The 15,606-nt window shown below is 44.6% G+C and overlaps 1 long non-coding RNA gene across 1 annotated transcript; it reads right to left on the bottom strand.

Annotated features, from left to right (window-relative positions):
* Positions 1 to 5,084: 5,084 nt before the first annotated feature.
* On the bottom strand, positions 5,085 to 15,569 carry LOC140486462 (uncharacterized). The gene is made up of 3 exons (XR_011962583.1): positions 15,292 to 15,569; positions 13,299 to 13,634; positions 5,085 to 7,985 (listed from the first exon to the last, which is right to left on the bottom strand). It is a non-coding gene; the product is annotated as an uncharacterized lncRNA (long non-coding RNA).
* Positions 15,570 to 15,606: the final 37 nt, after the last annotated feature.

The raw sequence follows: 15,606 nt of genomic DNA, 5'->3' as shown, positions 1-15,606 counted from the left end.
GCTTCCCATGGACAAAACTGATGCTATACACCTTAAATCACCAAGCATGGAAAACTGGCACACCCATGGCAAATTCACAACTCCTTTGTCTCTGCTGGAGAGATGGGGTAGTGTCCCAGTATATATGCAAGACAGTTTGTACAATTGCAACAACTATTGAAGCACCGCCCTGCTAAGCATTATGGGAAAAAATAGCATAAAAGTAAAATACTGCAGATGTTGGAAATCTGAAATAAACACAGAGAAGACTGGAGAAACTCCAGAGGTCTGGCAACACCTATGCTGAGAGAAATGGAGTCAATGGTTTGAATCCAGCTTGGCTCCTCTTCAGAACTGGACTATCCATTGGATGAAATCATACTTAGTTTAAGTGAAGATGGTAGTGGTTGTTGGAGGCCAATCACCTCAGCTCCAGGATATCACTTCCTTTGTTGGCCTTGGCAGCTAGCAGATCTTGGCTGAACACATCTACGCCAAATCTTAATGATGTTTCTGAACAAGAAAATCTGCAAATAATGTGATCTTCTCAGTCTGCCAGCTTCAAGAGAAGTGCTGTGTCTCTAGACAAATTGTTCCAGTACAGCTACAACAATGACATCAAACTGGAAAAATGGAAAATTGCTCATGTTTGCCCACAAATAAACAAGACATATCCAACCCAGCCAAATGGTATTCCATCAGACCACTCCCAAATTTCAGCAAACTGATAGAAGGAAACAATGACAGCTTTTGTTCTTGTTCAGCAATAACCTGCTCACTGATGCTCAGTTTAGGTTTCACCAGGGTCAAACCTTATTATAGCATCAAAGCAAACAGGGAGAAAACAGGGAGACAGTGACTGCATTTGGTGTTGGGGCAAATTTTGACTGAAAATGGCATCAAAGTGCCATAGCAATGTCAATGGAAATGAGGAGGGAAAATCTCCATTGGTTGAAGTCATGCCTGGCTCAATTAAGAAAGAAGTGATTGTTAAAGGTCAGACATCTCAGCTCCAGGATAGCACTGCAAGAAACCATAACACTATAAGATATAGGAGCAGAATTAGACCATTTGAATAGATTCCCTCCAGAATAGGTTAGAGTAGATTCCCTACAGTGTGGAAACAGGCCCTTCGGCCCACACAGTTCACACCAACCCTCCGAAGAGTACCCCACACAGACCCATTTCCCTCTGACTGATGCACCTAACACTATGGGCAATTTAGCATGGCCAATTCACCTGACCTGCACATCTTTGGATTGTGGGAGGAAACCGGAGCACCCGGAGGAAACCCACACAGACACAGGGAGAATGTGCAAACTCCACACAGTCGCCCGAGGCTGGAGTCGGACCTGGGACCCTGGTGCTGTGAGGCAGCAGTACTAACCACTGAGCCATCGTGTCACCCTAAGTCTCTCTCTCTCTCTCTGAGCCACCGTGGCCCACTGAGTCTGCCCCATTCAATCATAGCTGATATGTTTCATCCCCTGCCTTCTCTGATGAGGAGTGCCTCAGTATAATATCCAGGCACAACCATCTTCAGATACGTTGTCAATGACATTGTTTCCATCATAAGGTCAGAAGTGGAAATGTTTGTTGATTATAGCAGAATTTTCAACACCATTTGTGACTCCTTAGGTAGTGAAGCAGTCTATGTTCATAAGCAGCAAGAACTGGACGTCTTAGGTTGATAACGGCAAGTGACATTTGCACCACATGGGTGCCAGTCAATGATTATCTCCAACTAAACAGAATCTCTTCTTAACATTCAATGGCTAAACCATTGCTGAATGTCCAAGTATCAACATTCTGGAGGATGGCCAAAAATTGAACTAGTGTGGTCATATAAACACTGTGGTTACAAAGAGCAGATCAGAGGTTAGGAATTCTGCAGTTAGTAACTCACTTTTTGTATTCCAAAGTTTTTCCACTACGTACAAAGTACAGATCAGGAGTGTGATGGAATACTTTTCACTTGGCTTGATTAATGCAGCTCCAACACTTAAGAAGTCACTTTATGCTAAAAACAACTTATGTATTACAAAAGCTGAAACTGTAATATCCGATCTGAGTAAGGTAGTGTGGAACAACTGCACCCTGACTGAGAACCCGAAAATGTGATTCCATCAGGCTTGTATCCTCAGCACATTGCTCTGCAGTGGTGAGACCAAGACCACACATGATAGGAAGGCGAAAATGCTGAATAATTTGTTGTCTTAGTTTTTTTTAGATTCCTGACAGTGTGGAAGCAGACCCTTCGACCCAATCAGTCCACACTGGCCCTCCAAAGATTAACCCATCCAGACCCATTTCCCTCTGACTAATGCACCTAACACTATGGGCAATTTAAAGTGGCCGATTCACCTGACCTGCACATCCTTGGATTGTGGGAGGAAACGCACGCAGATATGGGGAGAATGTGCAAACTCCACACAAACATTCACCTGAGGCTGAAAACAAACCTGGGACCTTGGTGCTGTGAGGCAGCAGTGCTAACCACTGTGCCACCCCGAGATGTATTCTTGCATCCATTGGCAGGGCAAGGTCACCAACCTAGAGTTTCTAGGGTATGTTATTTTAATCACATGCACACCATTGCTAAGCCAGTAATACCTGAACTGGCTTGGCCATGTTCACTGGATGGATAATGGCTGTATAATTAAAGTGCTCCTCTATGTTTCATTGGTCAGTGGTCGCAAACCTTTGAGCATCACTACCTTCACTACTAATGAGTTATGACCTTGGCTCTGTCAACTGGGAGACAGTGACCAAGACCTCATGAGGATGATTGTTCTGAAGAGAAAAGACACAAAGTTCAGTTAACCAAGAGTCATAGCTTTACAACAGTGAAAGAAGCCCTTTGACCAATTGTATCTGCGCTGGTCAAGCACCTATCTAATGCAGCTCCATTTTCCACACTTAACGCATAGCCTTATATCCTTTGACACTTCAAATGATCCTTCTGAAATGTTGTAATGATTCCCACCTGTATCAATCTTTCAGGCAATGAGTACCAGTTCCCACTGCCCTTTGAGTGAATATCTTCCCTAAATATCTTCTAAATTTCTACCAAGAGGGAACGTTTTGTCCTATCTATGCCATACGTAATTTTGTTCACCTCAATCAGATCTCCTCTCAGCTTTTTGTGCCCTAAGGAAAACAACCCCAGCTGTTAACAGCTGAAATGCACTAGCCCGTGCAGTATCCCGGGGAATCTCCTCTCAAGTGCAATTACATCCTTCCAATAGTGTGGGTTAGAAATACATACAGCACTCCAACTGTGGCCTCGAGTCTTTTCCATCATAACCCCGCTGCTCTTGTATTCAAGTCAAAGAGAGCTCAGAGAAAACAGGTGTCAGTGAGGAATATACTTCTTTAGCCCACAGCCTTTCTTTGCATCAATTGAGTCAAAGGCCGCCATGTCACATTCCCTGGTTGGAGACAAAAAAACTGCAAATGATGGAATTCAAAGAAGGCAGGCAGAAGCCTGGAAGAACCCTGTCCCATTCCCCACCCCACTCTCCAGCCCACCCCCCGCCCCCATCTCCTTTCTCTCCCACAACCACTACCCCGCCCCGACCACCACCGCACCACATTCAACCCTCACCTACCACATGACATCACCCTTCCCCATAGCCACCTAGGGACACCCCAAAACCCCACACAAGAGCTTTGCCACATATTTACTAACCCTTCCCTACCTTGAACTCTCTGAGGCTGAACAGTCTGTCCCATGTTCGTACCCTCCGCCCCCACCCCAACAAATTCCAGACCCACCACAACATAGAGCTCTTCTTCCACAACCTCCGTTTTGTGCATTCTTCTTTGACAAAAACTCCCAACCTCCCTCTGAGGACCCCTTCTCCCATCTCCAAACTTCCTCCTCCACTTGGTCACCCCCGCACAAGCCTTGTACCTATCCTAGACCACTTCATTACAGATTGACAACATGACATCGGCTGCCTCAATTTCTCCACCCCGCTCACCCACTCCAACCTCACCCCCTCCAAAAGTCCACTCTCTCTGCAGCAACCCCCAGTTCACCATCAAACCCGCTGACAAAGGCATGGCAGTGGCAGGGTGGAGAACGGACCTCTATGTCACAGAGATCTAACACCAAATTGCCGACACCTCATCCTACCTCCCCCTTACCCACGAACCCACTACAACCCATCATGCCACAATCACTCGCACTGTCTGCGCTCTCATTGCATCCAGCGATGCTTCCAAACTCATGGCCCCACAGTGTCCAGTTCTACTTGCTTGCCAAAATCCACAAGCCAAACTACTCCGTCTGACCCATTGTCTCAGCATGCTCCTGCCCCATCGAACTCATCTCGTCCTACCTCAACTCCATCCTCTCTCCCTTAATTTAGGCACTTCCCACCTATATCTGCGATACCAACCATGCCCTCCATCTCTTCAGTAACTTCCAGTTCCCTGGCCCCCAGTGCTTTATCTTCCCTATGGATGTGCAATCCCTTTACACACCATAACCCACAAGGATGGCCTCCAGGCCCTCCGCTTCTTCTTCTCCAACAAACCCATCTAGTTCCCCCTCCACCAATACCCTCCTTTGCCTCATCGAACTGGTCCTCACCATCACCAAGTTTTCCTTGAACTCCTCTCATTTCCTTCAAATCCAGGGGGCGGCCATGGGCACTAGCTACGCCTGCCTCTTTGTTGGTTATGTCGAACAGTCCCTCTTCAGTACCTAGACAGGCACTGTGCCCCAACACTTCCACCTTTGCACCCAGGCTGAACTGGAGCGGTTCACCAAATTTGCCCACAACTTCCACCTCACCCTCAAATTCTCTTGGTCCATCTCAGCCAACTCCCTCCCCTTTCTTGACCCCTCCATTTCCAACTCCGATGACAGTCTCTACACTGATGTTTACTACAAACCCACAGACTCCCATAACCACCTGGACTACACCTCCCCCCAGCCAGTATCCTGCTAGAACTCCATCCCTTTCTCCCAATTGCACCACCTCCGCTGCAACTGCTCAGCCGAAGAGACATTCCACTCCCAAGCATCCCAGATGCCCAGTTATTTTGAACAACATTCTTTTCCCCTGTGAGAAACAAAGCTCACACACCTCAATAATTGCAGTCCGAGACAAAATCTGAATCAGCAGTGTCCTTTATTTTACACTTGCAAGTGGGTGAGATGTCCAGTGCCTATAAGGTAGAGGTCATACACACACCAAGTTCAATTCATACATAATATTTATATGATTTGATGTCTTTTGTTTTACATCGCTCCTCCCTGCTTACATCGTCCACTTCCCTAAGACCGACCCCCATTACCCCTGTTTATCTCTTGCCTTATCCGGCCTTGTCTGTGACAAAATGCTTATTTCTGGCCTCACAAGGCTGTTTGACCTCATCCTGCTGTAGGTCATTGTCAGGCATATTCTTTCTTCATCATTATCTACCCCCTTCATCTGTGCCTTTCCCGAGGCTGTTCTGATCCCTATGACCCTTTTAATTGGGGTTTGTTCCTGTGTTTTTGTAAAAGTGGGAAGCAGATGTTTATACCTACTGTTTGTACAGGCGTATCTAGTTTAACTTCATCCCCTCACAACATCTTATCTATTTGCCCTTAATGTCTACCATTGTTTTGCTGGCACATCTCATTCTGACATACAATTTTAGCTAATACAAAAACAATTATATATTTCCTCCACATCGTTTCCATTCTTGTTGACTCAGCTCGTGGCTAAAACAATTACACACTGGTGTGAGTTCATTTTACTTTGTAAAATGGAATTGCAGAATTGCAGAAGTAACATTAATTTTCCTATATCCCACAATTTCCCCCTTTTCTTTAATTACCATTTGTTATCTTCTGCATTTTTCTTTTAGGGGCACCTGTTTCATTAAGGCTGTTTCAATCAGTCTTTGGGTGAGCCCTCGCATACAGGGTATGATACAACAGCCAATGGCCACCAATACCCCGACTACTACTATCAGGGAAGTAAGGATAGAAACCACCATCCCCTTCTACCTTCCAAACCAGGACTCAAGCCATCCTGTGAGAGATGTATCTACTCCTGAATTCTCAGCCAGTTCCTCTGCTAAGGTAGTCAATCCCCTTAAGGCCCGAGTAATTGAACCATCAGGTGCAGTGTTATTAGGAATAAAGGTACAACAGCTTCCTCCTAACATCGTACACACACACCCCCTTTTTCTGCTAAAATCATATCAAGGGCCATTCTGTTTTCTCATGCCATCTTACTTGTTGCATCAAGCTGGTCTGATATTCCTTTAACCGCATCTCTGGTATAATTTATAAATCGCTGTTGATTATAGAAAATGTAACTTATCCAATCTACATTTTTATTAATTGTTACCCACCAAAAGAGAGCTGACTCAAAGCCTGCTGCAATCTGGTTACGAGCCTTGAACTCATGAGGTACCCCCCTAGGGACTCCTACAGAATCGAGATAAATCCTGTCATCGAAAGAAGTGTCTAACAGTAATCTCTTACCCCTTCCCTTTTTCCCTACTATCTTTTCCTTCTCAAATGCCAGGGTAAATGGAATTGCCAATTGTACAATTGCACATATCCCTCTCCAATCTGGAGGTAGCGTGGGTCTCAATATTTTGCCTCCACAGTCCCACCACAGATCCGCTCAGGGAACCTTTAGTGCTGAGTAGTTCCCTCCCTTCTCCGTTTCGGTAACATTCTTAATCTCTGTACATAATTTCAGCTCCCCCAAATCTTTTGACCAACTTGTACCTCATCTACGCACACACGATGTGTGATTTCCAACTGCGGCGGAAAATAGGGGGGGAACTTTTGCATCTTTCTTCTCCAAGGGAGGGAACATCAGAGATAGGGAGGTACAATTCCTATCATTCCATGCAGTCTCATCCTGATACAGGGCTATCATACATTTCATGCCCTTCCTGTCTCGCTTCCACCCGAGCGGAAAGGGAACCACCTGGGCCACTGGCCGACTGGAGGCACATGCATAGCAATTGCTTTTGTTCAGACTTTTTACAGTATACTTTACCCATTCAACCCAGGCATTTGTATCCCCGTACCCAGTTTCTATTTCAATGGTCTGTTTCAAGTCCTTTACCTCTATAAGTTTTACTACTTTAGGATCATCGGGAGGGGTGAAAGATTGTATCTTATTACCCAGTAGTTCTACCTGTTTTCCCTGTCCTACACTAATTCGAAAACAATAGCCCAAGAAATCCTTCCCATTTGCTTTCATTTCTATCCCAAATGTTTCATTTCATTGTATCTCATAGGTGCCCCCCCCCGCCCCCAGGATTGTTTCGTGCCATGTGGTTTTCCTTATCGTTAGGTATATTGGGTTACACTTTTTATCAGGACAATCACGAGCTGGTCGGAAGGGGGCCCGGTGTACTGTGACGAGACCATTATACCAAGTACCATCCCCAAGGCAATCCCCATAGGACTTAAGATGTACTCAGAGCTGCGGTACTGTCTCTGATTATCTACATCCCCACAATTTACTAAGCTGCATACATCAGCGTCTATTACTTGTGGATTATCAGATTCAGGAACCGTTAATAATACATATGAAAATGATATTTGACAAAATCCCAATACTAAAAGGGCTAGCGTCATATCTCTAGCAGCATTCCCAGTATTCTAAACATCATGCTGAAGCACAAAAAGACTTAATATACAATCTTACAGAAATAATCCCGCACTCGCATCGCCACTGTATAATTAGTTACTCAAAGTCTCTTTAGTCTGAGTTTCAGCGGTTTTTGCGTTGATTCGGCTGTCCAGACTTCTTCCTCCACGGGAGGGTCCACTGGCCCTTTGATCCGAGTGTAATGAGTCCAGCCTTTCTCCGCTGTCCTTATTGCCGTTTCGGTAGTCAAAAGAGCCTGGTACGGCCCTTCCCAGTCCGGCTGCAATTTAGTCTCTGTCCATGATTTTACTAAGATTCAATCGCCCGGCTGGATGGGATGAGGTGAATTCAAGGGGTGGAGTCTGTGCCAATAAACCCTGTTTCCTGAGGAAAGACAAAGAGGAGGACAAGCCCAGTACATACTTCTTTAAGAACAACTCTTTAGTTTCAGGAATTGGCAATTCTCTATTTGTTCCCAAGTAAGGTAATCCAAATAGATTTCATAGGGGGATAGTCCCAAATCTTTCCTTGGGGCTGTTCGTACTCGCAAGAGAGCTATAGGTAAACATTTGGTCCAAGGGAGTCTGGTTTCTATTATCAATTCAGAGAGCTGTCGTTTGAGTGTTTGGTTCATTCTCTCAACCCTTCCCGATGATGGCGGGTGCCACAGAGTATAGAGCTCCCAGGAAATTCCCAACCCTTTCATTACCCCCGTAACACTTTACAGGTAAAGTGAGTTCCTTGGTCGGAATCAATATGGTTCACGAGCCCATATCGGGGAATTATGTGCTCCAATATTGTTTTAGACACTCCACTCGCAGTGGCGGTAGCTAGGGGGTATGCCTCAACCCAACCAGATAGATGATCTACTATGACTAGCATATATTTTAGTCTTCCTACCCTGGGGAGTTCAATATAATCTACTTGTATACTCTGGAAAGGTCTCAATCCTGGGTCTCTTCCTCCCGGGGTCTGTTTTCTCAAGACTTTCTTATTTACCTTTCTGCATATTATACATCCCTCACATATTTGTTTAGCAATTATATATATTCCTTTACATCCATATTCCCTAAGAACTAAATCACACATTGCTTGTACTCCCCAATGGCTGCCTTGGTGTAGGACAGCCATAATCTCTCGCAACATCATTTTGTTTAACATTTCCCTTCCATCAGGTAACCTCCAATGCCCGTCTGCTGTTTTTACAGCCCCTAAATCTCTCAATTCCTTTTCTTCGCTTTCAGTAAATATAGGAGCTTCCCTAGGACTTGGGACAGTAGGTATTAGGGAATGAATGAACTCTTCTTGTGGGTTCAGGGCTGCTTCCTTAGCCACTTCATCAGCTAATCTATTTCCCCTAACTTCTAGTTCATTTCCTTTCTGATGACCATTTACATGCACTACTGCTATTTCTCGGGGAAGTAGTAGGGACTCCAAGACTCGTTTAATCAATTCTTCATGTACTAATTCTTTCCCTCGGTTATTGATCAGCCGTCGTTCCTGCCATAACTTACCGAAAGTGTGCACAACACCAAATGCATATTTAGAGTCAGTGTATACTGTTCCCTCTTTATTCTCTAATGCCCTAAGGGCTCTTTCCAATGCATAGAGTTCACAAGTCTGAGCTGACCACCCATTTGGCAACCGTCCTGCCTCCACCACACTACTGTTTGTCCCATCTACGACTGCATACCCATTATGTCTTTTTCCTTCAGTCACCCGGGATGATCCATCTATAAAAGGTCTAGCCCCTGCATGAAGTGGAACATCTCTCAGGTCCATGCGGACCTTAGTTTGGTATTCTATAATGTCAAGGCAGTCGTGCCCTGGATTCTGAGGAGAGTCTCCTTCCCCTTTCCAAAGAAAGGCAGCTGGATTTAAACAATTGTCAGTGACCAACATTAGATCATCCTTTTCTATTAATATTGCCTCATATTTCAGAATCCGCGAGATTGTTCTCACTTGGTGTGGAGTGCTTACTATTAGGGCTCCCCCAAATGTAAGCTTTCTGCTTTCCTCCACCAACAGTGCAGTGGCAGCCACGGCCTGCACACACTCAGGCCACCCCCGGGATACTGGATCCAGTAGCTTCGAAAGATATGCTACTGGTTGTCTCATTCCTCCCCACCTCTGGGTCAATACTCCCAAAGCCGCTCCCTTATCCACGGTAGCAAAGAGGTGGAAAGGTTTATCTAGAGAAGGTAAGGCTGACACGGGGCATGGATCAGATCTCTTTTGAGTTTCTCAACTAGTTCTTTTTCCTCATCATCCCAACTTAGACATTTTGGTTCCTCCTCTAATAGTTTGAGATATAATTTCTTAGTCTTCTGTGCATAGGAATCAATCCACAATATGCAATAACCCGTTAGACCCCAAAATTGCGTAACTCCCGTTTAGTCCTGGGCAGCGGCATCCCCACTATTTCCTCTATCCGTTCCGGGTTATCTTTCGCTTTCCCTCACTAACTAAATGTCCCAAGTATTTCACTTCTTTCTCCACATATTGTAGTTTGTTTTTAGATACTCGCAGTCCCTGCTGACCCAGGAAATTCAATAATTTGTTAGTGGCTTCTACTACTCTTTCTCTTCTTTTTCCTGTTACTAAGAGGTCGTCTACATACTGCAACAGGGTAGTCCCCTTGGGGCTGCTAAATTTCTCCAAAATTTGTTCTAACATCTGTTCAAATAAATTCGGGGATTCCATAAACCCCTGGGGAAGCACAGTACACCGGTATTGCTGTTTCTGTCCAGTCTTAGGGTCTTCCCACTCAAAGGCAAACAAATTCCTACCTTCCTCTGCCAATGGACAAGCTCAAAAGGCATCCTTTAAATCTATGACACTAAACCATTTGTGGTCATGAGGGATCTCACTTAATAAGGTATAGGGGTTTGGCACCACTGGGTGCCTGATCTGTACTATTCGATTTAATGTTCTCAAATCCTGCACCAATCGATAAGTTCCATCAGATGTCCACACTGGTAGTATTGGGGTATTATAAGGAGACATACATGGCTCCAACAGTCCATCTCTAATCAATCCTTCAATTACTGGCTGCAGTCCTCGTTTACCTTCTATGGAAATGGGATATTGTCGCTCACAGACAACGTCCCCTTTTCCTTTTTTTTTAAATTTACTTCAAGGGGAGGGACCTGTAGTTTTCCACAATTCCCTTCTCTAGCCCATACAATAGGGTCTATCTCTCTCTCCACATCCTCTGTCAACATTGCCTTTGTACAACTAATTCTTTTTCCTGAATTCCAATCTCCAGTCCTAAAAGGATAATTAAGTCTCTCCCTAGTAAGTTACTTCCTATATCAGGGATATACAACAGTTCCCCTGTGACCCTATCCTTAGGACCTTCTATCATCATAGGTTCAAATACTGGAACAGTAAAGCCTTCCCCTTTAACCCCAGAAACAGTAATTGACCGTGTTGACATTCCTACTTTCTTTGGTTTAAAATTCAGCGATGACCGTGCTGCCCCGTATCTACTAGGAAGATTACCTCTTCCCTATAGGGTCCCACCTTCAGGTTTATCAAGGGTCCCTGGTGGGCCCCCGAGGGCAGGAATCCCTGACACCCCTATTCTTCATCAAAATTCATCAGCGGAATTGCCCTCTCTTCCCTTTTCAGAGCAGGACACTCCCGCTGAAAGTGCCCTATCTTTCCGCAATAAGAGCATCCTGCCTGTGGAGACCTCCAACTCTGCCCCTGTCGTTCGAACCCTCTATCAAACGCTCCCCCTTGTCCTCTCCCTCTCCCTCTCTGTCGGACATGCTGCCACCCGCCGCTCCGATTGCTCACTATTGGTTCCATTCTTTTCTTAACTACCTCATCAACCGCAGCTACCATCATTTTCACCTTCTGTTTCTGTCTCTCATCCTCTCTCTTTACAAACACTTTCTGTGCCTCTCTTAACAATTCATCTAATGGCTTTTCACTCCACCCTTCTATCTGCTGTATCTTTCTCTGTATGTCTGGCCATTCCTTTGTCACAAAATGTACTTTCAAAAGACCCTGTGCCACTGGGTCCTCAGGGTTCATTCCAGAATATTTCTGCATTGAGTCTCTTAATCTTTGCAAAAAAGCTGAGGGAGTCTCACCTTTCTCTTGTCTAACTTCAAAGGCTTTAGTCAAATTCTGTGACTTCGGAACTGCCTCTCTTATTCCTTTTAGAATCAGGTCTTTCAATTCCCTCATTTCTTCTCTATACTCCGGATTTTGATTTTCCCACTGGGGGTCTCTGAGGGGAAACTTCACCTCTCCCTGTCCAGCATCCCCATCTCCAATGGGGTGTTCCCTGTCCCATATTTTAATGGCTGCTCCCCATATAAGTCCCCTTTCTTCCCCAGTAAATAGTATATTCAAAATAGACATTAACTCAGCCCAGGTATACAGACTGGGCCCCAAAAATTGATCAATTTGTTCAGACAACCCTACCGGATCCTCAACCAGGACCTTCATTTCTTTTTTAAATGTTCTGACCTCCCCACTGCTGAGGGGGACACTTACAAACCCAATCTCTTTGTCCCCTATTGGTACCTCCCAAAGGGGATAAGTCATTACGTTCTTCCCCTTTTTCTTTTTTAAAGAAATATTGCAATATTTCTAGCTCCCCATAACTTCAAACACCAATTCATCAATTCATGCTTGACTAACTTTAAAGCCTGTTCCAAACTTGTAAATATATTTATATATTTACGTTCATTTATTCAGTATTTAATATTCAAAATGTAAAATGCATACAGTTCTCAATTTTGAAATCCACTGTAATCACCCAGTTTTAGTCCTTTAATTTAAATCCAAAATTAGTTTTCTTAAGTAGTGCTGACCAATCATTGCTCAATTACAATACTATAGGTCTTGGAATAATCAGAGCTGCCTTAAAAGAATTTGTCTATTCAAGTTAAAAAAAAAACTTCTAATGCATGAACAATGGCTGAATCCAAGGTCACAGATATTAACCATAGAATTTTGTTTTTACTACAATCTAATGTTGAACTGAAACTTTAACTGTCCTCCATAAATCGCTTTTATGTAAAGATAAAAGAGATTAGTTAGAAACTGATAGTAAGGCAGTCATGACCTGTAAGAAGAACAGGAGGTATCATTCTTTTTTTTTCATAATCTCTATAGAATCCTTAACCTTAAAAGAAATCATGTTAAGTTTCCATAATAAAAATCAGATTCAAAACAGTCCCGGAACTCAAGCTCCAGGGAATAAAATGCAAACATTCAATCACCAACAAACAAATGTGCATTCAAACCAAATCACAAAGGGTTAAACTTTCTACCAGCTGTACAGCTCTTTTCATTCTCTCTCTCTCTCTCTCACTCATTGACAAATAAATTCAGATATTTACAAACCCAGTCTTTGTCCGACCTGTATTTTGGCCAGAAGAGGAGGGACGAAGAATGGATTCCTTAGTCCAAACGAAGCAACAATATTTAATCATCTTTTTCCCTTGTACAAGTATTATTTTGCCAATTCCACAACATCCTCCCCAAAGGACTTTCTGGAGGTATGTTGTAAGGGACCCCGCCTCCATTTCCATTGCTTTTTCCTTCTTTTGTTTTCCCGGAGGCTTTTTCCTTACCCACGGCACAACAAATATTGAGTTCCTTCGTTAGTCCCTTATTAACTACTAAAACTCAATCCCGGCCACCAAGGCAATACTCAAAAGTCAGGTTTCTTACCTTGGTCGGTGCACAGAGTTGCCTGGCCCCTTGTCGCTGTACTTTCTATCGAACGCCTATACCTGTCTGATTCAGATGTCTCTCTTGTGGGATTCGTACCAGTCGCCCAAGGGAGCAGACCAAACCAGGACACGAGACCGCTCCTCAATGGGGAACGGGACACGTCTTCCCAGTGTCCAAGGCCAGCCATCCCCCCCGGTGATGGAAGAAAATCCCGGACGAGCCCCCAATTGTGAGAAACAAAGCTCACACACCTCAATAATTGCAGTCTGAGACAAAGTCTGAATCAGCAGTGTCCTTTATTTTACACTTGCAAGTGGGTGAGATGTCCAGTGCCTATAAGATAGAGGACATACACACACCAAGTTCAATTCATACATAATATTTATATGATTTGATGTCTTTTGTTTTACATCGCTCCTCCCCTGCTTACATCGTCCACTTCCCTAAGACCGACCCCCATTACCCCTGTTTATCTCTTGCCTTATCCGGCCTTGTCTGTGACAAAATGCTTATTTCTGGCCTCACAAGGCTGTTTGACCTCATCCTGCTGTAGGTCATTGTCGGGCATATTCTTTCTTCATCATTATCTACCCCCTTCATCTGTGCCTTTCCCGAGGCTGTTCTGATCCCTATGACCCTTTTAATTGGGGTTTGTTCCTGTGTTTTTGTAAAAGTGGGAAGCAGATGTTTATACCTATTGTTTGTACAGGCGTATCTAGCTTAACTTCATCCCCTCACAACATCTTATCTATTTGCCCTTAATGTCTACCATTGTTTTGCTGGCACATCTCATTCTGACATACAATTTTAGCTAATACAAAAACAATTATATATTTCCTCCACATCGTTTCCATTCTTGTTGACTCAGCTCGTGGCTAAAACAATTACACACTGGTATGAGTTCATTTTACTTTGTAAAATGGAATTGCAGAATTGCAGAAGTAACATTAATTTTCCTATATCCCACACCCCCCTCTGTCATCCAGACAGCTTTCCACTGCTCTAACCCCCCGCCCCGTGCAATAAAGACAGAGCCCCCTTGTCCACACTTACTACCCCACCAGCCTTCACATGCAACATTTCTGCCAACTCCAACTAGACCCCACCACCAAGAACATCTTCCCTTCCCCACCCCTCTCTGCCTTCCACAAGGACTGTTCCCTTCGACAGTCTTTGGTTTGCGCCACTCTCCCCATCAACGCCCCCCATACCTTCCCCTGCAACTGGAAAAGATGTAAAACCTGTCAGCACACGATATTCCTCACCTCCATCCAGGACCCCAAATAGTCCTTCCAGGTGAGACAGAGGTTCACCTCCCTCTCTACTGACCTAGTTCACTGCATCAGGTGCTCCTGATGTGGTCTTCTCTATATCGGGGAGACCAAACATAAACTTAGGAAACGGTTCATCGAGCATCTCAGCCAGGTCACAGGAGCCGACCGGACCTCCCAGTCACTGCCCATTTCAATTCCCCCAACATGACCATCCTTGGCCTCCTCCAGTGCCACAATGAACCAAACCAAAAATTGGTGGAACAACACCTCATCTTCCACCTGGGCAGCCTACAGTCTGGAGGACTCAACATTGAGTTTTCCAATTTCAAATAACCTCCCTTCCCCTGACTCCCTTCCAAGCCCCTATCCATCCCTTCCACTTCTCCCAGCCACCTAGTGGATTCATTCTTCCCATTGACCAACCAGGTCATACCCTCTGCCTGTCTTCACCTATTCCCACTTCACCCTGCCCTGCCCCCATCACCTTCTTTATCTGCAGCTCCCTGGCTTACTGTGTTTTTCCATCCCCCTGCCTATGCTAGATTTCCTCAGCCTCCTGGGGATAGAAGGTCTCCTGTATTAGATATAATTAGGTATAATTTAAATATCATTGTCAGATAAAATATGCAATTCTATTGAAAAAAGATCTGTCAATTTTGGCGTTAGAAACAGTCTTTACAGGAAGTAGTGTCTATCAATAAAATAAAACAACGAACTGCAGATGCTTGAAATCTAAAATTGCTGGCAAAACGGCAGCATCTGACAGCTCTTCGAGGGGCCACCGGACTCGACGCTATGACTTTGTTTACTCCACCCCCAGCTCTGCTTGGTTTCGCCAGCAATTTGTTCATCACGATTGGATGCAAAACATTGAACGGTCATCTGACTCTGTCGGGCACAGAAACGGGGGAGGTTACCATGACTGCGGGAAGGGAAACCAGTCTGACGAGATAACCTTGTTTGGCGATGGTTCGCTTCTCGGCTCCTCCTACTCCCCCCCCGACTCCAGCAGGTCCAATAAAGAGGAAGTG

The sequence above is a fragment of the Chiloscyllium punctatum genome, chromosome 15, assembly GCF_047496795.1.
Source record: "Chiloscyllium punctatum isolate Juve2018m chromosome 15, sChiPun1.3, whole genome shotgun sequence".
Lineage (NCBI taxonomy): Eukaryota > Metazoa > Chordata > Chondrichthyes > Orectolobiformes > Hemiscylliidae > Chiloscyllium > Chiloscyllium punctatum.
The sequence above is the reverse complement of the archived record's forward strand: the minus strand, read 5'-3'. Positions and strand labels throughout refer to the sequence as shown.